The sequence below is a fragment of the Phyllobates terribilis genome, unplaced genomic scaffold (genome assembly GCF_046119375.1).
Source record: "Phyllobates terribilis strain yellow unplaced genomic scaffold, ASM4611937v1 Scaffold_11__3_contigs__length_659146591, whole genome shotgun sequence".
Taxonomy (NCBI): domain Eukaryota; kingdom Metazoa; phylum Chordata; class Amphibia; order Anura; family Dendrobatidae; genus Phyllobates; species Phyllobates terribilis.
The window spans coordinates 562408291-562426483 of NW_027362771.1; the positions used below are offsets into that span (position 1 = coordinate 562408291).

Genomic DNA, 18193 nt, shown 5'->3' on the forward strand with positions numbered 1-18193 from the left:
GGCAGTTCACATCTAAGCAACAGCTCTGGGAGGGTATTCTGTCCTCATGCAAAACAATTGAAGCAGAAACCATCCAAAACCTGACAAATTCAATGGACGAGAGAGTTCAGAAGCTCCTTTCGAACAAGGGGTCCTATGTGAAAATGTAACATCACCTAGAATAAAGTTTTGAGTTGAAAACTGTTTGATTTCAGTTTCTAACAACCTGCTAATGCTTATAATTTCAAAAATGACCATTTTTTTGGTCTTTATTAAAATGAAAAAGTTGATCAAAAAGTTTGGGGGATCTAAGAGTGTGGCAACCCAGTAGTCATGATTACTTCGAATTCTGACAATATGAGGGTCATGCTGCAGGTAGTGCAGCAAGAAGGCACTTATGTGCCTTGCGCATCTCGGAGCCCCAAAATTATTTTCCGGGCTAGATGCAGCTAAAAATTATTTTTAATTTTAAATCTGGTGAAGCTTTAGTATAGATGGCCTAATAGGATCAGTGTTGCACACTGCTACAAAGCCTAAATTATTTTCCAGTCAAGATACAGATAAACATGATTAGTAATTTGAAAGCTTAAAACGGTTGGTAGGGTGATTTTAACCAATCATCAAGCTTTCACTCTCCCCAGGATGACACAGGGGTAGAAAAGTCGTTTCGGATCCATGATTTGTTCATCTTTATGAACGTGAGTCTGTCTACATTATCAGTGGAGAGCCGCGTGCGCTTATCTGTCAGCACACCACCAGCAGCGCTGAACACACGTTCAGACAGAACGCTGGCTGCGGGGCATGACAAGATCTCCAGGGCGTAAGTGGCTAGCTCCGGCCATTTATCCAGATTGGAAGACCAAAAAGAGCAAGGGTCCAGTGACACAGTCGTGGCTTCAATGTTTACTTGGAGATACTCCTGTACCATCGTCTCTAGGCGTTGACTATGTGTCAGACTTCTTGTCTCCTGTGGCCTTGCAAAGGATGGGCTAAAAAAGTGGTGAAATGATTCCGCAAAATTGATGTTACCAGCAGATACTGTGGTTCTGTTACGGTTTGAGTGCTGAACACTTGACGGTCCCACGGTTGGCAAGTTGGAACTGTGAGATTCACTACGTGCACCACTGGTATTTTGTTCAAAAGCACATGTAAGATTCTGCAACAGTCTCTGCTGAAACTCCTGCATGCGTGCATCCCTTTCTATGGCAGGAATAATTTCTGCAAATTTACTTTTGTACCGGGGATCTAACAGTGTGGCAACCCAGTAGTCAGGATTATTTCTAATTCTCACAATTCGAGGGTCATGTTGCAGGTAGTGCAGCAAGAAGGCACTCATGTGTGTTGCGCATCCAGGAGCAACAAGTCCCTGTTGTGTTGGTGGCGAGGTAACAATCATGCTTCCTTCCTCTGTCCTCTCCCCCCAACCTCGCACAACAGAAATGTGATCAAGGTCTCCCTCATCTGATGAGTCTTCCATCAGTTCGTCCTCCACTTCTTCCTGGGCTCCTGCACCTTCCTCACTAGTTTGGCTGCTACCATGCGCCCTGGTAAAACCATCTCCCCCACCCTCACATGCCTGCCGCCTTGGTGCTGCCGACTGTCTGGACCTTGCAGATGTTAGCCCTTCCGCATACAACTCCTCCTCCTCTACTTCCTCCACCTCCTCTTGTGCCACCACCTGACTCCGAATTCTGTTTAACATGTGCTCCAGCATGTAAATCACCGGAATAGTCATGCTGATAATGGCATCGTCAGCACTAAACATCTTCGTCGCCATTTCAAAACTGTGCAAAAGGGTGCATAGGTCCCTGATCTGAGACCACTCCTCCAGCGTGATTTGCCCCACCTCTGAATCTCGTTGGCCCAGGCTATACGTCAGAACGTATTGCACCAGGGCTTGTCGGTGCTGCCACAGTCGCTGCAACATGTGCAGAGTTGAATTCCACCGGGTAGGCACATCGCATTTTAGCCGGTGAAGTGGCAGGCCCAACGACTTCTGTAGAGATGTAAGTCGCTGAGCTGCGGGATGCGAACGGCGGAAGTGAGCACACAGCGACCGTGCCCTCTGCAGAAGGCCATCTAGTCTGGGATAGTGGGCTAAAAATTGCTGGACAACCAGGTTCAACACGTGAGCCATATAAGGCACGTGTGTGACATTGCCCCGGCGAAGGGCCGCACCCAGGTTTGAAGCATTGTCGCACACGGCCTTCCCTGGTTTCAGGTCTAGTGGAGACAACCATTCATGAAATTGGTTCTCCAGAGCTGACCACAACTCCTCAGCTGTGTGTCTCACATTTCCCAGACATTTCAATGTAAAAACCGCCTGATGACGTTGAGCCCTACTGCCAGCATAGTAAGGAGGTGTGCAGGATCCCTTCTGCGCAGTTAGAAAGCTTGTGGCATGACCAGACAGGCTTTGGGTGCAGGTGGAAGACCGAGAGGAGGTTGAGGAGGCAGAAGCAGTGGAGGAACTTTGACATAAAGAGGATTGACGCACAACTCGTGGGGACGGCAAGACTTGGACAGCAGCCCCTTGTCCTGCTGTCACCATAGTTACCCAGTGCCCAGTCAGCGACATGTAACGCCCCTGTCCATGCCTACTCGTCCAAGTGTCTGTGGTGAAATGCACCCTGTCACACACAGAGTTTCTCAAAGAAGCGGTGATGTTATGTGCGACATGCTGGTGGAGCGCAGGCACACCTTTCTTTGAGAAGTAGTGCCGACTGGGCATCTGGTACTGGGGCACTGCGACGGACATAAGGTCTCGAAAATCCTCTGTGTCCACCAGGCGGAAAGGCAGCATTTCTGTAGCCAAGAGCTTGCAGATGGTGAAATTCAACCTCTTAGCTTTCTCATGGCTAGGAGGAAATGGTCTTTTACTTGTCCACATCTGAGGGACCGAGGGCTGGCTATTGTGCTTAGACGGGGTTGATAAGGGTGTCCCCGGCAAACTGCCGGTCTGTGAGGAAGATGCAGGCGGACATGTTAGGTTGCCTTGATCCAAAGGTGGTGCTATCGATGTCGGACAGCGCTCAACACCAGCTGGTGTTACCACCTCCAAAGAAAATGATGACCTGCCAATCACGCTGGCTGTTGCGGGTAAAGAGGTGGCAGGTCTGCGCCCAAAAAAAGGTGTGACTGCTGTCCCCCCAGTCACAGAGGATGAAGAGGCCGCGGATGCACAAGATATGGCAGACGGTGGTTGGCCCGGCCGGCTAGGCCGCATTGTAGCACACTGAGCTTCCCACTGCAACTTATGCTTCATGTCCATGTGCCGGTTCATGCATGAAGTACTCAAACTATGTATTTTTTGGCCTCTACTTAGCTTTTGCTGACAAATGTTACAGATAACACGAGTTGGGTCATCTTTATCGATCTGAAAAAATGCCCAGGCTATGCAAGGCTTAGCACCCATGCGACCTGAAGAGCCACCACGACTTGTGGTGAGAGGCAGAGTTGTGTTTGAGGATGCAGTTGTTGACGTGCTTCCAGTACTACGTCTCTGTCCAGGAAGGCGCAACCTGACCTCGTCGTCACTAGCATCTTCCTCCACCTCCTCTGCTGACATCATCTCTAGGCTGACTGTGGGTTGACAGTAAGTGGGATCTCCGACCTCATCATCATCACCCTGTGCGTTATCACACCCGTCGTCCTCAGAGCCAACCTGTTCCTGCCCTGACAAAAAACTAAAGTTGTCGCTCCAATCAGGTATTTGAGTCTTATCATCGTCTTCCTCATTGTCTCCACCAACAGGAGTTACAGTTTGGGAATGAGGGTCTACATTATGGTCAGAACCTTCTGCGTCTGGTCCTGGATCCGACTCATAAAGATTCTGGGCATCAGTGCAGATCATTTCCTCGTCTGGATTCACAGAAGCGCTGGAGTCGACCTCTGATTCCCAGGCTATAGTATGAGTAAACAGCTCTGCAGACTCAACCATCTGTTCTACCTCATACTCAGACGGGCAGCTGGAGATTTGGGAGCTGTGAGGAAGCAAGTGCGATTTGGGTGACACCTTTGAGGACTGGAGTATTTGTGATGTTGAAGTTGATGTGGAGGAGAGCCCACTTAAAGGAGCACTTGATATCCGTTGAAGCACCTGCTGTTTTTGTGCCTCATCTGGAATTTGTAGCGATTGGCGTGGCCGTAAGAAAGGGATCTTTTCACATTGTCCGCTAAAAGAAGTAGACATTTTAGTTTGGCTGGAAGATGGTCTTTCTTCTGCAGATGTTACTGTTGCTTTAACACCTACCCCACGGACACAACCTTTTTTCCCCTTCCCAACATGCCTATTCCCCTTTCCACCAGCAGCAGGCCTTTTTCCACTCATTTTGGTGGTTAACTAATTCACAACTCTGGAGTTGTTTGCACAAAAAAACAATGGATGGTAACCGAGCAGAGCTGAGTGGCCAAACTGTGGTATTAGGCCAAAGCTATTGGCTGGGTTAGATGCAGAAAAAAATTATTTTGAATTTGCAACCTGATGGAGGTCAGTATAGATGGATTAATAGAACAAGACCCACACACAGCTAGAAGCCCAATATTTTTTCAGAGGTAGATGCAGGAAAAAAATATATTCAGTTTGCAACCTGATGGAGGTCAGTATAGATGGACTAATACAACAAGTCCCACACACAGCTAGAAGCCCAAATATTTTTTCAGAGGTACTGTAGATGCAGATAAAAAATAGTTTTAATATGCAACCTGATGGAGGTCAGTAGAGATGGACTAATAGAGAAAGTCCGACACACTACTAGAAGGCCAAATATTTTTTCAGAGGTAGATGCAGAAAAAAATATATTCAGTTTGCAACCTGATGGAGGTCAGTATAGATGGACTAATAGAGAAAGTCCGACACACTACTAGAAGGCCAAAGATTTTTTCAGAGCTAGATGCAGAAAAAAATTATCTTCAGTTTGCAACCTGATGGAGGTCAGTATAGATGGATTAATAGAACAAGACCCACACACAGCTAGAAGCCCAATATTTTTTCAGAGGTAGATGCAGAAAAAAATATATTCAGTTTGCAACCTGATGGAGGTCAATATAGATGGACTAATACAACAAGTCCCACACACAGCTAGAAGCCCAATATTTTTTCAGAGGTAGATGCAGAAAAAAATATATTCAGTTTGCAACCTGATGGAGGTCAGTATAGATGGACTAATACAACAAGTCCCACACACAGCTAGAAGCCCAAATATTTTTTCAGAGGTACTGTAGATGCAGATAAAAATTAGTTTTAATTTGCAACCTGATGGAGGTCAGTATAGATGGACTAATAGAGAAAGTCCGACACACTACTAGAAGGCCAAATATTTTTTCAGAGCTAGATGCAGAAAAAAATTATATTCAGTTTGCAACCTGATGGAGGTCAGTATAGATGGACTAATAGAGAAAGTCCGACACACTACTAGAAGGCCAAATATTTTTTCAGAGCTAGATGCAGAAAAAAATTATATTCAGTTTGCAACCTGATGGAGGTCAGTATAGATGGATTAATAGAACAAGACCCACACACAGCTAGAAGCCCAATATTTTTTCAGAGGTAGATGCAGAAAAAAATATATTCAGTTTGCAACCTGATGGAGGTCAGTATAGATGGACTAATACAACAAGTCCCACACACAGCTAGAAGCCCAAATATTTTTTCAGAGGTACTGTAGATGCAGATAAAAATTAGTTTTAATTTGCAACCTGATGGAGGTCAGTATAGATGGACTAATAGAGAAAGTCCGACACACTACTAGAAGGCCAAATATTTTTTCAGAGCTAGATGCAGAAAAAAATTATATTCAGTTTGCAACCTGATGGAGGTCAGTATAGAAGGATTAATAGAACAAGACCCACACACAGCTAGAAGCCCAATATTTTTTCAGAGGTAGATGCAGAAAAAATTATATTCAGTTTGCAACCTGATGGAGGTCAGTATAGATGGACTAATACAACAAGTCCCACACACAGCTAGAAGCCCAATATTTTTTCAGAGGTAGATGCAGAAAAAAATATATTCAGTTTGCAACCTGATGGAGGTCAGTATAGATGGACTAATACAACAAGTCCCACGCACAGCTAGAAGCCCAAATATTTTTTCAGAGGTACTGTAGAGGCAGATAAAAATTAGTTTTAATTTGCAACCTGATGGAGGTCAGTATAGATGGACTAATAGAGAAAGTCCGACACACTACTAGAAGGCCAAATATTTTTTCAGAGCTAGATGCAGAAAAAAATATATTCAGTTTGCAACCTGATGGAGGTCAGTATAGATGGACAAATACAACAAGTCCCACACACAGCTAGAAGCCCAAATATTTTTTCAGAGGTACTGTAGATGCAGATAAAAATTAGTTTTAATTTGCAACCTGATGGAGGTCAGTATAGATGGACTAATAGAGAAAGTCCGACACACTACTAGAAGGCCAAATATTTTTTCAGAGCTAGATGCAGAAAAAAATTATATTCAGTTTGCAACCTGATGGAGGTCAGTATAGATGGACTAATAGAGAAAGTCCGACACACTACTAGAAGGCCAAATATTTTTTCAGAGCTAGATGCAGAAAAAAATTATATTCAGTTTGCAACCTGATGGAGGTCAGTATAGATGGATTAATAGAACAAGACCCACACACAGCTAGAAGCCCAATATTTTTTCAGAGGTAGATGCAGGAAAAAAATATATTCAGTTTTCAATTAGCAATAATCACGTTTCGGTTAAATCTCATAGGCTACAATACTGCCACTGCACAAAGTTAAAGTAACTCAGGTGACCAAGAAATCCCAGCTTCCAGGAGGAGCTTGTTTAAGCCATGGTGAGTTCCAAATGACCACTGCCCTTCCTCTGCTGCCGCAAAGCATCCTGGGAGTTGCAGTCTGAGGGCTCAGGGAAGAGGTCATTTTTGTACATTGCAGGCAGATCATCTAGCTCTCTCCTGTTCCAAGCGAAAATCATCAATACGATGCAGTGCAGAACAACATTTCCTTTCCCCACTGGGAGGAGCTAAGACTCTGGCATTTGCATACCATGGATTAAGTCTCCTGAGATACCAACAAAAATTGCCGATGCTGACTGTATTTCAAGTCATCATGGCGGGCTATTGGGAAAAGTTTTCAATTAGCAATAATAACGCCTCAATTAAACCTCATGGGCTACGATACTGCCACCGCGCAAAGTTAAAGTAACTCAGCTGACCATGAAATCCCCACTTCCAGGAAGAGCTCGTTTAAGCCATGGTGAGTTCCAAATGACCACTGCCCTTCCCCCGCTGCCACAAGGCATCCTGGCAGTTGCAGTCTGAGGACTCAGGGAAGATGTCATTTTTGGCCATTGCGGGCAGATCAGCTTGCTCTCTCCTGCTCCAAGCGAAAATTATCAATACGATGCAGTGTGGAACAAGATTTCCTTTCCCCACAGCACTTCCTGCCATGGTTCAAGAAGAAGAACTGTGTATTTCACAGCAAGATCATTTTTCTGCATGATAATGCACCATCTCATGCTGCACATAAAACATCTGCATCTCTGGCTGATATGGGCATAAAAGGGGACAAACTTATGGTGTGACCCCCATGCTCCCCTGACCTCTACCCCATTCAGAACCTTTGGAGCATCATTAAAAGGAGTGTCTATGATGGCGGGAGGCAGTTCACATCTAAGCAACAGCTCTGGGAGGGTATTCTGTCCTCATGCAAAACAATTGAAGCAGAAACCATCCAAAACCTGACAAATTCAATGGACGAGAGAGTTCAGAAGCTCCTTTCGAACAAGGGGTCCTATGTGAAAATGTAACATCACCTAGAATAAAGTTTTGAGTTGAAAACTGTTTGATTTCAGTTTCTAACAACCTGCTAATGCTTATAATTTCAAAAATGACCATTTTTTTGGTCTTTATTAAAATGAAAAGGTTGATCAAAAAGTTTGGGGGATCTAAGAGTGTGGCAACCCAGTAGTCATGATTACTTCGAATTCTGACAATATGAGGGTCATGCTGCAGGTAGTGCAGCAAGAAGGCACTTATGTGCCTTGCGCATCTCGGAGCCCCAAAATTATTTTCCGGGCTAGATGCAGCTAAAAATTATTTTTAATTTTAAATCTGGTGAAGCTTTAGTATAGATGGCCTAATAGGATCAGTGTTGCACACTGCTACAAAGCCCAAATTATTTTCCAGTCAAGATACAGATAAACATGATTAGTAATTTGAAAGCTTAAAACGGTTGGTAGGGTGATTTTAACCAATCATCAAGCTTTTACTCTCCCCAGGATGACACAGGGGTAGAAAAGTCGTTTCGGATCCATGATTTGTTCATCTTTATGAACGTGAGTCTGTCTACATTATCAGTGGAGAGCCGCGTGCGCTTATCTGTCAGCACACCACCAGCAGCGCTGAACACACGTTCAGACAGAACGCTGGCTGCGGGGCATGACAAGATCTCCAAGGCATAAGTGGCTAGCTCCGGCGATTTATCCAGATTGGAAGCCCAAAAAGAGCAAGGGTCCAGTGACACAGTCGTGGCTTCAATGTTTACTTGGAGATACTCCTGTACCATCGTCTCTAGGCGTTGACTATGTGTCAGACTTCTTGTCTCCTGTGGCCTTGCAAAGGATGGGCTAAAAAAGTGGTGAAATGATTCCGCAAAATTGATGTTACCAGCAGATACTGTGGTTCTGTTACAGTTTGAGTGCTGAACACTTGACGGTCCCACGGTTGGCAAGTTGGAACTGTGAGATTCACTACGTGCACCACTGGTATTTTGTGGAAAAGCACATGTAAGATTCTGCAACAGTCTCTGCTGATACTCCTGCATGCGTGCATCCCTTTCTATGGCAGGAATAATTTCTGCAAATTTACTTTTGTACCGGGGATCTAACAGTGTGGCAACCCAGTAGTCAGGATTATTTCTAATTCTCACAATTCGAGGGTCATGTTGCAGGTAGTGCAGCAAGAAGGCACTCATGTGTGTTGCGCATCCAGGAGCACCAAGTCCCTGTTGTGTTGGTGGCGAGGTAACAATCATGCTTCCTTCCTCTGTCCTCTCCCCCCAACCTCGCACAACAGAAATGTGATCAAGGTCTCCCTCATCTGATGAGTCTTCCATCAGTTCGTCCTCCACTTCTTCCTGGGCTCCTGCACCTTCCTAACTAGTTTGGCTGCTACCATGCGCCCTGGTAAAACCATCTCCCCCACCCTCACATGCCTGCCGCCTTGGTGCTGCCGACCGTCTGGACCTTGCAGATGTTAGCCCTTCCGCATACAACTCCTCCTCCTCTACTTCCTCCACCTCCTCTTGTGCCACCACCTGACTCCGAATTCTGTTTAACATGTGCTCCAGCATGTAAATCACCGGAATAGTCATGCTGATAATGGCATCGTCAGCACTAAACATCTTCGTCGCCATTTCAAAACTGTGCAGAAGGGTGCATAGGTCCCTGATCTGAGACCACTCCTCCAGCGTGATTTGCCCCACCTCTGAATCTCGTTGGCCCAGGCTATACGTCAGAACGTATTGCACCAGGGCTTGTCGGTGCTGCCACAGTCGCTGCAACATGTGCAGAGTTGAATTCCACCGGGTAGGCACATCGCATTTTAGCCGGTGAAGTGGCAGGCCCAACGACTTCTGTAGAGATGTAAGTCGCTGAGCTGCGGGATGCGAACGGCAGAAGTGAGCACACAGCGACCGTGCCCTCTGCAGAAGGCCATCTAGTCTGGGATAGTGGGCTAAAAATTGCTGGACAACCAGGTTCAACACTTGAGCCATATAAGGCACGTGTGTGACATTGCCCCGGCGAAGGGCCGCACCCAGGTTTGAAGCATTGTCGCACACGGCCTTCCCTGGTTTCAGGTCTAGTGGAGACAACCATTCATGAAATTGGTTCTCCAGAGCTGACCACAACTCCTCAGCTGTGTGTCTCACATTTCCCAGACATTTCAATGTAAAAACCGCCTGATGACGTTGAGCCCTACTGCCAGCATAGTAAGGAGGTGTGCAGGATCCCTTCTGCGCAGTTAGAAAGCTTGTGGCATGACCAGACAGGCTTTGGGTGCAGGTGGAAGACCGAGAGGAGGTTGAGGAGGCAGAAGCAGTGGAGGAACTTTGACATAAAGCGGATTGACGCACAACTCGTGGGGACGGCAAGACTTGGACAGCAGCCCCTTGTCCTGCTGTCACCATAGTTACCCAGTGCCCAGTCAGCGACATGTAACGCCCCTGTCCATGCCTACTCGTCCAAGTGTCTGTGGTGAAATGCACCCTGTCACACACAGAGTTTCTCAAAGAAGCGGTGATGTTATGTGCGACATGCTGGTGGAGCGCAGGCACACCTTTCTTTGAGAAGTAGTGCCGACTGGGCATCTGGTACTGGGGCACTGCGACAGACATAAGGTCTCGAAAATCCTCTGTGTCCAACAGGCGGAAAGGCGGCATTTCTGTAGCCAAGAGCTTGCAGATGGTGAAATTCAACCTCTTAGCTTTCTCATGGCTAGGAGGAAATGGTCTTTTACTTGTCCACATCTGAGGGACCGAGGGCTGGCTATTGTGCTTAGACGGGGTTGATAAGGGTGTCCCCGGCAAACTGCCGGTCTGTGAGGAAGATGCAGGCGGACATGTTAGGTTGCCTTGATCCAAAGGTGGTGCTATCGATGTCGGACAGCGCTCAACACCAGCTGGTGTTACCACCTCCAAAGAAAATGATGACCTGCCAATCACGCTGGCTGTTGCGGGTAAAGAGGTGGCAGGTCTGCGCCCCAAAAAAGGTGTGACTGCTGTCCCCCCAGTCACAGAGGATGAAGAGGCCGCGGATGCACAAGATATGGCAGACGGTGGTTGGCCCGGCCGGCTAGGCCGCATTGTAGCACACTGAGCTTCCCACTGCAACTTATGCTTCATGTCCATGTGCCGGTTCATGCATGAAGTACTCAAACTATGTATTTTTTGGCCTCTACTTAGCTTTTGCTGACAAATGTTACAGATAACACGAGTTGGGTCATCTTTATCGATCTGAAAAAATGCCCAGGCTATGCAAGGCTTAGCACCCATGCGACCTGAAGAGCCACCACGACTTGTGGTGAGAGGCAGAGTTATGTTTGAGGATGCAGTTGTTGACGTGCTTCCAGTACTACGTCTCTGTCCAGGAAGGCGCAACCTGACCTCGTCGTCACTAGCATCTTCCTCCACCTCCTCTGCTGACATCATCTCTAGGCTGACTGTGGGTTGACAGTAAGTGGGATCTCCGACCTCATCATCATCACCCTGTGCGTTATCACACCCGTCGTCCTCAGAGCCAACCTGTTCCTGCCCTGACAAAAAACTAAAGTTGTCGCTCCAATCAGGTATTTGAGTCTTATCATCGTCTTCCTCATTGTCTCCACCAACAGGAGTTACAGTTTGGGAATGAGGGTCTACATTATGGTCAGAACCTTCTGCGTCTGGTCCTGGATCCGACTCATAAAGATTCTGGGCATCAGTGCAGATCATTTCCTCGTCTGGATTCACAGAAGCGCTGGAGTCGACCTCTGATTCCCAGGCTATAGTATGAGTAAACAGCTCTGCAGACTCAACCATCTGTTCTACCTCATACTCAGACGGGCAGCTGGAGATTTGGGAGCTGTGAGGAAGCAAGTGCGATTTGGGTGACACCTTTGAGGACTGGAGTATTTGTGATGTTGAAGTTGATGTGGAGGAGAGCCCACTTAAAGGAGCACTTGATATCCGTTGAAGCACCTGCTGTTTTTGTGCCTCATCTGGAATTTGTAGCGATTGGCGTGGCCGTAAGAAAGGGATCTTATCACATTGTCCGCTTAAAGAAGTAGACATTTTAGTTTGGCTGGAAGATGGTCTTTCTTCTGCAGATGTTACTGTTGCTTTAACACCTACCCCACGGACACAACCTTTTTTCCCCTTCCCAACATGCCTATTCCCCTTTCCACCAGCAGCAGGCCTTTTTCCACTCATTTTGGTGGTTAACTAATTCACAACTCTGGAGTTGTTTGCACAAAAAAACAATGGATGGTAACCGAGCAGAGCTGAGTGGCCAAACTGTGGTATTAGGCCAAAACTATTGGCTGGGTTAGATGCAGAAAAAAATTATTTTGAATTTGCAACCTGATGGAGGTCAGTATAGATGGATTAATAGAACAAGACCCCCACACAGCTAGAAGCCCAATATTTTTTCAGAGGTAGATGCAGGAAAAAAATATATTCAGTTTGCAACCTGATGGAGGTCAGTATAGATGGACTAATACAACAAGTCCCACACACAGCTAGAAGCCCAAATATTTTTTCAGAGGTACTGTAGATGCAGATAAAAATTAGTTTTAATTTGCAACCTGATGGAGGTCAGTATAGATGGACTAATAGAGAAAGTCCGACACACTACTAGAAGGCCAAATATTTTTTCAGAGGTAGATGCAGAAAAAAATATATTCAGTTTGCAACCTGATGGAGGTCAGTATAGATGGACTAATAGAGAAAGTCCGACACACTACTAGAAGGCCAAAGATTTTTTCAGAGCTAGATGCAGAAAAAAATTATATTCAGTTTGCAACCTGATGGAGGTCAGTATAGATGGATTAATAGAACAAGACCCACACACAGCTAGAAGCCCAATATTTTTTCAGAGGTAGATGCAGAAAAAAATATATTCAGTTTGCAACCTGATGGAGGTCAATATAGATGGACTAATACAACAAGTCCCACACACAGCTAGAAGCCCAATATTTTTTCAGAGGTAGATGCAGAAAAAAATATATTCAGTTTGCAACCTGATGGAGGTCAGTATAGATGGACTAATACAACAAGTCCCACACACAGCTAGAAGCCCAAATATTTTTTCAGAGGTACTGTAGATTCAGATAAAAATTAGTTTTAATTTGCAACCTGATGGAGGTCAGTATAGATGGACTAATAGAGAAAGTCCGACACACTACTAGAAGGCCAAATATTTTTTCAGAGCTAGATGCAGAAAAAAATTATATTCAGTTTGCAACCTGATGGAGGTCAGTATAGATGGACTAATAGAGAAAGTCCGACACACTACTAGAAGGCCAAATATTTTTTCAGAGCTAGATGCAGAAAAAAATTATATTCAGTTTGCAACCTGATGGAGGTCAGTATAGATGGATTAATAGAACAAGACCCACACACAGCTAGAAGCCCAATATTTTTTCAGAGGTAGATGCAGAAAAAAATATATTCAGTTTGCAACCTGATGGAGGTCAGTATAGATGGACTAATACAACAAGTCCCACACACAGCTAGAAGCCCAAATATTTTTTCAGAGGTACTGTAGATGCAGATAAAAATTAGTTTTAATTTGCAACCTGATGGAGGTCAGTATAGATGGACTAATAGAGAAAGTCCGACACACTACTAGAAGGCTAAATATTTTTTCAGAGCTAGATGCAGAAAAAAATTATATTCAGTTTGCAACCTGATGGAGGTCAGTATAGAAGGATTAATAGAACAAGACCCACACACAGCTAGAAGCCCAATATTTTTTCAGAGGTAGATGCAGAAAAAAATATATTCAGTTTGCAACCTGATGGAGGTCAGTATAGATGGACTAATACAACAAGTCCCACACACAGCTAGAAGCCCAAATATTTTTTCAGAGGTACTGTAGATTCAGATAAAAATTAGTTTTAATTTGCAACCTGATGGAGGTCAGTATAGATGGACTAATAGAGAAAGTCCGACACACTACTAGAAGGCCAAATATTTTTTCAGAGCTAGATGCAGAAAAAAATTATATTCAGTTTGCAACCTGATGGAGGTCAGTATAGATGGACTAATAGAGAAAGTCCGACACACTACTAGAAGGCCAAATATTTTTTCAGAGCTAGATGCAGAAAAAAATTATATTCAGTTTGCAACCTGATGGAGGTCAGTATAGATGGATTAATAGAACAAGACCCACACACAGCTAGAAGCCCAATATTTTTTCAGAGGTAGATGCAGAAAAAAATATATTCAGTTTGCAACCTGATGGAGGTCAGTATAGATGGACTAATACAACAAGTCCCACACACAGCTAGAAGCCCAAATATTTTTTCAGAGGTACTGTAGATGCAGATAAAAATTAGTTTTAATTTGCAACCTGATGGAGGTCAGTATAGATGGACTAATAGAGAAAGTCCGACACACTACTAGAAGGCTAAATATTTTTTCAGAGCTAGATGCAGAAAAAAATTATATTCAGTTTGCAACCTGATGGAGGTCAGTATAGAAGGATTAATAGAACAAGACCCACACACAGCTAGAAGCCCAATATTTTTTCAGAGGTAGATGCAGAAAAAAATGTATTCAGTTTGCAACCTGATGGAGGTCAGTATAGATGGACTAATACAACAAGTCCCACGCACAGCTAGAAGCCCAAATATTTTTTCAGAGGTACTGTAGATGCAGATAAAAATTAGTTTTAATTTGCAACCTGATGGAGGTCAGTATAGATGGACTAATAGAGAAAGTCCGACACACTACTAGAAGGCCAAATATTTTTTCAGAGCTAGATGCAGAAAAAAATATATTCAGTTTGCAACCTGATGGAGGTCAGTATAGATGGACTAATACAACAAGTCCCACACACAGCTAGAAGCCCAAATATTTTTTCAGAGGTACTGTAGATGCAGATAAAAATTAGTTTTAATTTGCAACCTGATGGAGGTCAGTATAGATGGACTAATAGAGAAAGTCCGACACACTACTAGAAGGCCAAATATTTTTTCAGAGCTAGATGCAGAAAAAAATATATTCAGTTTGCAACCTGATGGAGGTCAGTATAGATGGACTAATACAACAAGTCCCACACACAGGTAGAAGCCCAAATATTTTTTCAGAGGTACTGTAGATGCAGATAAAAATTAGTTTTAATTTGCAACCTGATGGAGGTCAGTATAGATGGACTAATAGAGAAAGTCCGACACACTACTAGAAGGCCAAATATTTTTTCAGAGCTAGATGCAGAAAAAAATTATATTCAGTTTGCAACCTGATGGAGGTCAGTATAGATGGACTAATAGAGAAAGTCCGACACACTACTAGAAGGCCAAATATTTTTTCAGAGCTAGATGCAGAAAAAAATTATATTCAGTTTGCAACCTGATGGAGGTCAGTATAGATGGATTAATAGAACAAGACCCACACACAGCTAGAAGCCCAATATTTTTTCAGAGGTAGATGCAGGAAAAAAATATATTCAGTTTGCAACCTGATGGAGGTCAGTATAGATGGACTAATACAACAAGTCCCACACACAGGGAGAAGCCCAAATATTTTTTCAGAGGTACTGTAGATGCAGATAAAAATTAGTTTTAATTTGCAACCTGATGGAGGTCAGTATAGATGGACTAATAGAATGATGCTATGCCCAAAAGATTTTACTTCACTAGGTGCAGTAAAAAAATTGGTATTCTATACACAGGTGGTATATCTTGCAACACAGATAGGCTACTCCACTGACTAACACACTCTGCAATAGGCCAAAAAGGATTAGCTTTGCTAGATTCAGCCAAATGCTGTGAAAAAAACTTGCACAGCACTGGCACAGACCTGCCTGGCAAAAAACTGATAGGAACTGATGTAACCTAGTCCTGAAAAGGACTCCAATTACAATTAGTCTTTACTCCAACAACCTATCTATTTAAGAGCACAGACCTCCCTGATAAAAGTCGTAGGAAATGCTGTAACCTAGTCCTTAAAAGGACTGCAATCACAACTATTCCCTACTCCCAAGCTATCTGTATATTTGTGCGAAAATTGGCTTGAAATTAACAAGGTATAGCGCACACAGCAACAGCGGTGCCGTCTAACACGCAGCTGCAGCAGTGAGAAAATGGTGGCGACGGGGAAAATGGCTGGGTCTTATAGGGCAAGGACATGTGACATACACTGCCAATGACACATGCCCTTGCTTGTGTGAAAAAAAGCACTTCGCTCCGTGTGTGCGCTGCTGATAGGCTGACAGATTGCACCTCCCCACTGCAAATGCGGGAAAGAGAAAAAAAAATGGAGATCTTCATTGTTCCTGCAGAGATCCATCCCCTGCCCCTCCCCCCACCCCGCTGAACACTCAAACTGCGTATTAACATTAATTTTCATCATTACTGAGAAAAAATCCAGTTATGATTTTGGTGCACGAACAGTTATCGAACATAACCTCGAACAGCCGAATTTTTCTCAAATTGTTCGTGTTCGCCGAACGGCTCGAACACCGCCCAAAACAGCTCGAATTTGAGATTGGCGAACAGTTCGAGTAGAACAACGCTCATTTCTAGTGATTATTGCTAATTGAAAACTTTTCCCAATATCCCACCATGATGACTTGAAATACAGTCTGCATAGGCAATTTTTGTTGGTCTCTCAGGAGACTTAATCCATGGTATGCAAATGACAGAGTGTTTGCTCCTCTCAGTGGGGAAAGGAAATCTTGTTCCACACTGCATCGTATTGATGATTTTCGCTTGGAGCAGGAGAGAGCAAGCTGATCTGCCCGCAATGGCCAAAAATGACATCTTCCCTGAGTCCTCAGACTGCAACTGCCAGGATGCCTTGTGGCAGCGGGGGAAGGGCAGTGGTCATTTGGAACTCACCATGGCTTAAACGAGCTCTTCCTGGAAGTGGGGATTTCATGGTCAGCTGAGTTACTTTAACTTTGCGCGGTGGCAGTATCGTAGCCCATGAGGTTTAACTGAGGCGTTATTATTGCTAATTGAAAACTTTTCCCAATAGCCTGCCATGATGACTTGAAATACAGTCAGCATCGGCAATTTTTGTTGGTATCTCAGGAGACTTAATCCATGGTATGCAAATGCCAGAGTCTTAGCTCCTCCCAGTGGGGAAAGGAAATGTTGTTCTGCACTGCATCGTATTGATGGTTTTCGCTTGGAGCAGGAGATAGCGAGCTGATCTGCCCGCAATGGCCAAAAATGACCTCTTCCCTGAGCCCTCAAACTGCAACTCCCAGGATGCTTTGCGGCAGCGGAGGAAGGGCAGTGGTCATTTGGAACTCACCATGGCTTAAACTAGCACTTCCTGGAAGTGGGGATTTCTTGTTCACCTGAGTAACTTTAACTTTGCGCAGTGACAGTATCGTAGCCCATGAGATTTAACCGAGACGTGATTATTGCTAATTGAAAACTTTTCCCAATATCCCGCCATGATGACTTGAAATACAGTCAGCATCGGCAATTTTGTTGGTCTCTCAGGAGACTTAATCCATGGTATGCAAATGACAAAGTGTTAGCTCCTCCCAATTGGAAAGGAAATCTGGCGCCCCACAGCATCGTATTGATGATTTTCGCTTGGAACAGGAGAGAGCTAGATGATCTGCCTGCAATGTCCAAAAATGACCTCTTCCCTGAGCCCTCAGACTGCAACTCCCAGGATGCTTTGCGGCAGCAGAGGAAGGGCAGTGGTCATTTGGAACTCACCATGGCTTAAACAAGCTCCTCCTGGAAGTGGGGATTTCTTGGTCACTTGAGTTACTTTAACTTTGTGCAGTGGCAGTATTTTAGCCTATGAGATTTAACCGAGACGTGATTATTGCTAATTGAAAACTTTTCCCAATATCCCGCCATGATGACTTGAAATACAGTCAGCATAGGCAATTTTTGTTGGTCTCTCAGGAGACTTAATCCATGGTATGCAAATGACAGAGTGTTAGCTCCTCCCAATTGGAAAAGGAAATGTTGCACCCCACAGCATTGTATTGATGATTTTCGCTTGGAACAGGAGAAAGCTAGATGATCTGCCTGCAATGTCCAAAAATGACCTCTTCCCTGAGCCCTCAGACTGCAACTACCAGGATGCTTTGCGGCAGCGGAGGAAGGGCAGTGGTCCTTTGGAACAAACAATGGCTTAAACAAGCTCTTCCTGGAAGTTGGGATTTCTTGGTCTCCTGAGTTACTTTAACTTTGCGCAGTGGCAGTATCGTAGCCCATGAGGTTTAACCGAGGCGTGATTATTGCGAATTGAAAACTTTTCCCAATACCCCGCCATGATGAATTGAAATACAGTCAGCATAGGCAATTTTTGTTGGTCTCTCAGGAGACTTAATCCATGGTATGCAAATGACAGAGTGTTAGCTCCTCCAAGTGGGGAAAGGAAGTCTTGCGCCCCACAGCATCGTATTGATGATTTTTGCTTGGAGCAGGAGAGATCGAGCTGATCTTCCTGCAATGGCCAAAAATGACCTCTTCTCTGAGCACTCAGACTGTAACTCCCAGGA

At 44.5% G+C, this 18193-nt stretch overlaps 6 non-coding genes and 1 pseudogene across 6 annotated transcripts; 5 read left to right on the plus strand and 2 right to left on the minus strand.

Annotated features, from left to right (window-relative positions):
- Positions 1-6608: 6608 nt before the first annotated feature.
- On the minus strand, positions 6609-6730 carry LOC141168005 (U4 spliceosomal RNA; annotated as a pseudogene).
- A 280-nt stretch (positions 6731-7010) lies between these two features.
- Positions 7011-7151, minus strand: LOC141167847 (U4 spliceosomal RNA). Its single transcript, XR_012251634.1, has one exon. It is a non-coding gene; the product is annotated as a U4 spliceosomal RNA (small nuclear RNA).
- Positions 7152-16200: 9049 nt separating this feature from the next.
- On the plus strand, positions 16201-16334 carry LOC141168010 (U4 spliceosomal RNA). Its single transcript, XR_012251772.1, has one exon. It is a non-coding gene; the product is annotated as a U4 spliceosomal RNA (small nuclear RNA).
- Positions 16335-16614: 280 nt separating this feature from the next.
- LOC141167796 (U4 spliceosomal RNA) lies at positions 16615-16755 on the plus strand. The gene has a single exon (XR_012251586.1). It is a non-coding gene; the product is annotated as a U4 spliceosomal RNA (small nuclear RNA).
- Positions 16756-17035: 280 nt separating this feature from the next.
- Positions 17036-17175, plus strand: LOC141167861 (U4 spliceosomal RNA). The gene has a single exon (XR_012251648.1). It is a non-coding gene; the product is annotated as a U4 spliceosomal RNA (small nuclear RNA).
- A 279-nt stretch (positions 17176-17454) lies between these two features.
- On the plus strand, positions 17455-17595 carry LOC141167653 (U4 spliceosomal RNA). Its single transcript, XR_012251446.1, has one exon. It is a non-coding gene; the product is annotated as a U4 spliceosomal RNA (small nuclear RNA).
- Positions 17596-17875: 280 nt separating this feature from the next.
- LOC141168344 (U4 spliceosomal RNA) lies at positions 17876-18016 on the plus strand. Its single transcript, XR_012252083.1, has one exon. It is a non-coding gene; the product is annotated as a U4 spliceosomal RNA (small nuclear RNA).
- Positions 18017-18193: the final 177 nt, after the last annotated feature.